This window comes from Chanodichthys erythropterus, chromosome 15, assembly GCF_024489055.1.
Source record: "Chanodichthys erythropterus isolate Z2021 chromosome 15, ASM2448905v1, whole genome shotgun sequence".
In the NCBI taxonomy this organism is placed as follows: Eukaryota; Metazoa; Chordata; class Actinopteri; order Cypriniformes; family Xenocyprididae; genus Chanodichthys; species Chanodichthys erythropterus.
The window spans coordinates 32,373,465-32,379,464 of record NC_090235.1 but is presented as its reverse complement, the minus strand read 5'-3'; positions in this window follow the sequence as shown (position 1 = coordinate 32,379,464).

The window sequence follows — 6,000 nt, the reverse complement described above, 5'->3', positions numbered from 1 at the left end:
ACTAGTAATGTCTTTAAGAGCGAACGTTGTATCATGTAGATATGGCAGTAGGACGTCTATACTGTAGCTTGGTTATGAGGATGAGTGTCTCTCAGCAGTGTGGTCCATGCCGGCCGGGACTTGAAGCCTTATTGACTTAAAGGTAGTGATCTGGAACAAAAGAAGACGACAACCAGAAGGTGCACTGTAATATGCTCATGCTTATAATTGGGAGGGAGGGAGGGTTGCGAGCAGTTTGAGCATACTTACCGAGCAGCGATGCCATGTATATATGTCCCGTGTCTAATAGGAGAATAGTAATGATTGGAGCAATTTGACAGCTGACCGTCTCAGCTGGTCGCGGCACTATGCCTACGTTGCCTGACTGAACTAACGCTGCGCTCGATTTTTAATTAATTAGTTTTACCTTATTATCTCACGACCGTCAAACACTGTTAGAAATCAGAAACTTGGCCTCTTTTTTGACTGATGCCGTATGGAGTGGATCCAGTACCAGCTCACCACCTTCTCCTTGAACATTCCTGACTTTCTGTGTCGAAGGCCTTTCAATGTTCCTCGGAGGAGGCGCTGCAGGAGATGAGGGAAGCAGGCAGGTGTTGCCATAAGGGTAAAGTCTGTTGGAGCTGCCTTATCGGTGGATCCGACCGATTGTTCCCAGCTTCCTGGATGGGCCTGTGCATCTTGTTTCTCCCTGGATTTGCAATGGTGGAGTGAACCATGGAGCTCTCCATCTGTTAAATCAAGGTCATCATTTGCCGCTCAGAATGGCAATAATGTTCGCTCTCTGGTCAATAACTTTCTGAGGTAATGTGAGAAAGATGACCTTTGCTTCCCTTTACTCTATGGCTGACAGGCCATTAGCACCTGATGCCTCTCCTCACATTCCTGATGCGAATGAATTTCCTACCTGCTTCAATCAGAAATGCTTGACTCTTCTGAATCTCATTGCTCTGGTTAAAACCCAAGTGTATAAAACCTAAACCCCAGCCTTGGATCAATGATTCATCTCGGTCGCAGAAAGGCCTGCAGAAGGGCGGAGTGTAAATGGTGCAAGGAATGGTGTTTTTCTCCCACCATCCACGTAAAAAATCCCCAGCCGAATTTCCTACTGTTTTTTGACAAACACCAAGGTCATGTGGTAATTTAATTAACAGAAATTCCTGTTGGTAATGGCCATCACCGGCAGGGAACACAGTTGCCATGAATGGGTGCACTTGGTCCACAATGATGTTCAGATACCTGATAGTTGTCAGGGATTGTGCTATTGGGATAATGGGGCCTAAGGTGTTCCAAGAAAACTGCTGCCGGCCTGTGTCTGCCCAACTGTGCATCCAGCGGCCATAGCCTCTGTCGGTAATCGGCGCAACCATGCTTGGCCTTGGACGTGATGCACTGGGAATCTTGATTCGTCAGACCAGGCCACTTTCTTCCAATCATCCACGGTCCAATCTCGATGATCTTGGGACCGTTTCATACGTTGTTGGCGATGGCATGCAGTTAGCATGGGCTGGGTTGTCAGCTACGCAGGCCCATATGCAAAAGTCTGCAATGAACTGTGTGCTGTGAGACATTGCCCTGGTCACCACTGTTGTAGCTGCTGGTGATTTGTCGCAATGCGGCCCTACGGTTGCTGTGAACAATGCACGACAGTCTCTGCTTCCCTCTGGCATCAATGAGCTGCGGACGACACACGGCTGGATGACAGTTCGTCGTTTGGCCATCTGTGCACCACTTTTAATACGTACTCACTACAGCGACAAGTGAACAACCTACATGGCTCAATGTTTCCGAGATTGAAGTTCTGGGGCACCGTGCCATGACAATTTGTCCTTTATCAAAGTCCGATAACTTGCCAACATTTCCCATTTTCTGACACCGAACACTACTGACCGAAAGCCGGTCCTCAGGCTTATATATACTGCTCTGTGAACCTTCAAACATGTAGTGGTATTATTGAACATCTGAGTCCATCCTCTTGCCCTCAAAATATTGTTCCATCTAGATTCCTAAAACAAATCTTTGACACTGTTGGGTCTGATCTTTTATCTATATTATAAATAAAAGTCTTAGGACCGAATAGTCCCTGTGTCAGCGTTACTGAAGAACAGGCAACAGGAAGAATGTTCTTCATTCCGAGTAATTCAGAGATTCAGAGTAACAGCGCAGGTAAGTATCGCAGCGTGGAGAAAGGCACTAGAATGACTTTACTTGATGATAATGTTCTTTGTCTTTGCAGGATGACCCAGGATTTGCACACAGGTTGCAGAAAAAAGTTTTTAGTTGAAAATGGTGTCGTGTAAACAGCCCCTCTAAAGCTTGCTACGGTAACTCAATGATTGATTCTACTATCTTTACTAATTTTAGACCTATATCTAACCCTGCCATTTCTTTCAAAAATTGTGGTAACCCAGCTTATCTGAAGTCAAACTTTAATTGGGTTATAAATCTCACCACAGCACTTAATCTGCTCTTTCAAAAGTCTTAAATTACATTTTATTGGAAACTGATAAAGGGAATGCTGTTGCTTTGGTGCTTTTAGATTTAAGTTCTGCTTTTGATATGGTCGACCACAATATTCTTATTTCCAGGTTTGAGAGTTGTGTTTTTACTGTGGGGCATTGTTTTAAAATGGTTTTGTTCTTTTTTATTACACAAAAGGTTCAATGTTTATTCTGGTCAATATTTCTCTTTCCCATGTCCTCTTATATGTGGTGTACCCCAGAGATCAATTATTGCTCCGATTCTATTTTCATTATATATGCTGCCTATTTTTTAAGAAACATGGAGTTTCGTTTCATCTTTAATCTTATGACATTCAGTTATATCTTACTTTGCAGCAAAAAAACAAAGAATTCTCAGGACGGCAGCTAGCCTGCTTAAATTAATTACAAATATGAAGTTATTCTATTTGGTTTAAATAAGTCGTATGATGATAGTCCCCTTGATCTTGGTCATCTCTCTTCTAGCATTACTCCTTGCGCAAAAAAAAACTCTAGGTGTTCTTTTTGACTGAAACCTAAATTTTGACAAGCAAATTAGTGCTGTGGTCAAATTGAGTTTTTTTCATCTTACATCTACATTTAACGAAAATCAAGTATTTTCTTTCCAATAGACGTTTTGAACAAATCATTCATCTTATCTCGCTTGCAACTCCTTGTATTATGAAGTTGTCATGACCACCAGTTGGAGTGCCCCAGTTAACCACTAGAGGGCACTCCAATATGGACTATTGTCACCTTTTGGAACTTCATTTCCCATAACCCACTTCCCGGACTCATTATCCCTTCATTGCACTGTTTTGAGTTATGTCATTAGCTGTTTTGAGTTTTGTCATTAGTGTTCTGTCTATTTATACTCAGTTGTTTTTGCCTTTGTTTGTGGTTTGTTGTATTGTGTTACGTGCACTTTGTATCTCTGGTTTTCTGTTTTTGTGGACTGTTTGACCCTTGCCTGTTTCTGGTATACGACTTTGGATTATCAAATTAAAAGCTGCGCTTGGATTTTACCATCTCGTGTTTGTGCATTACGTGACAGAACAAACCACCATGCAAAGATCCAGCAGCAAGAGAGTCCAGCCACCGACCAACACACGGGGAAGTCAGAGCAATCCCCAGGATTTGGCTGCGCTTCGGCAGAGGGGTATGGAGGTGCGGGTTTTCTCTCAAAGGTTTTGGTCGCAGGCAGAGAGATTTAATCTCCCCAAAGCGGTCCTCAAGGACATTTTTAATCATTGTCTTGATAACCCTCTGTCGCAGTGGGAGATGGAGCTTGTGGGGAATTTAAGTTTCTGGAATTTCTCTAATTACCTGTATCTGCATAAGAATGGGCAGATTCGATTACCTCCAGCACCCGCTCCAGCCCATCAGTCCACTCCAGAGCCCGCTCCAGCCAGCGAGTCTGCTCCAGAGCCCGTTCCAGAGTCTGCTCCAGCCTGTGAGTCCGCTCCAGTGCCTACAGAGGAGGTAGGCACAGAGCCACCGCCTCACCCACAAAAGAGGAGGAAGAGGGCTTCTTCCATCCCTCAAGGCCCGGAGGCTATTCCAGAGCCCGCTGTTAGCCCAGAAGCCACCCCAGAGGTTTTGGAGCCGAATGCTCCCCCGGTGAGTCCTGACATAACCAAGAAAGCTGTCTTTATCTTCTATATCTTGACAGTTCTGCATGCTTGGAGAACGCACGTAAGGTCTGGTGACCACGGACCAGAGCAGCCCGAGCAGCCCGCTGTCATCCCAGAGCAGCCCGAGCAGCCTGCTCTCTCTGTCAGTCCTGTCATAGCCAAGAGGGCTGTCTTCTCCTTCTATGCTTTGGCGGTTTTGCGTGCCTGGATGATGCACTCAAGCTCTCTTGACCATGGACCAGTCTGCCAGCCTGTGCCTGCTGTCGTCCCAGAGCAACCCACTGTCATCCCAGGAGCAGCCCGAACCCGCTACCGTCCAAGAGCTGCCCGCTCTCTCTGATACGGCCACGGAGGCCGTCATCGAGCTGCCCGCTCTCCCTGATATGGCCACGGAGCCCCCTTGGTCTGCCCTGCTGCCGCCGCCCAGGCCATCTGCCCAGGACTCTAGACCCGCTGGAGTCTGCCTGGGCAGTTCCTCCGGCGCCGCCATGGCACTCAGCCAGGACTCCTACATTTGTGGAGCCCCTGTGATCTGTTCCTCCGGCTCCCCCCTGTCCTTCGGTCGGGGGCTCTGGACCTGGCCCGCCGTCCCTCCCCCTGGTCCTCCTCTGGTCCACCTCCCTCCTGAGAGTTTTGTTTTGTGTTTGGTCTAGTGGAGCGTCTGGTATCCGCTCCGTAGGGAGGGGGTACTGTCATGACAGTGCCCCAGTTAACCACTAGAGGGCACTCCAACACGGACTATTGTCACCTTTTGAAACTTCATTTCCCATAACCCACTTCCCGGACTCATTATCCCTTCATTGCACCAGCTGTTTTGAGTTTTGTCATTAGTGTTCTGTCTATTTATACTCAGTTGTTTCTGCCTTTGTTTGTGGTTTGTTGTATTGTGTTACGTGCACTTTGTATCTCTGGTTTTTTGTTTTTGTGGACTGTTTCTGTGGAGTTTGACCCTTGCCTGTTTCTGGTACACGACTTTGGATTATCACATTAAAAGCTGCGCTTGGATCGTACCATCTCGTCTTTGTGCATTACGTGACAGAAGTAAGTCAGTCCTCTCTAATGTCTCCAAATAGTCCAAAATGCTGTTGACAGGCAGACAAAAGTTTGATCACATTACGCCCATTTTTGACTTCTCTGCACTGGCTACAAATCAAATTTAGAATAGTTTTAAAATTCTAATATTTGCTTTTAAATCACTGAATAACCAAGCACCTTCATACCTCTCAGAAGTGATCTCCACCCATAAAACAAACAGATCCTTGAGATCCAGCAATCTTGGCCTGCTTTCTCCTAGACAGCAATGAAATGTAATTGAGATCAAATGGGGGCTTTTGCTTACATCTCCTGCTTTTTGTTTGTTTTCTCTTGAGAAAAAGACACCAGTGATTTCACTTGTTTAAATTCATCCAATACCAGTAGCATAACCTTTGTGCAATAAAAGATTTCACTAGGTTTTTCTCCTAAAGGACCTTAGTAATCTCACATCTCCTCTAGTTTTTCATAGATCTCAACAATGTCTCATATGGGGCTCAGATTTGTCAAGACATCAAAGTCTACAATGATGTGCAATCAGAAGTTAGAGATCTCAATGTAAACAGTATGTCTGTAAATAAGTCTCATCGACTATTTCCAAGACCTAAAAATCGCAAATGAGATCTCTAGCATCTCAGTTGTTTCTCCTAGACAGCAGTGCGATGCTATGGAGATCAAATGGAGATTTACAGTAAGCCTCTGCTTACTGGTTTTTCTCCAGAGAAAGTGACTCTCTTCTCTCTTCTAAGAGTTTCACAATGATCTCAACAATGTCTCAAACTGTGCTTTCTGACAGACTTTTTAAAAATAAATACATTTGAAAATAGATTTCAATATTAACTTAACTAGGCCTA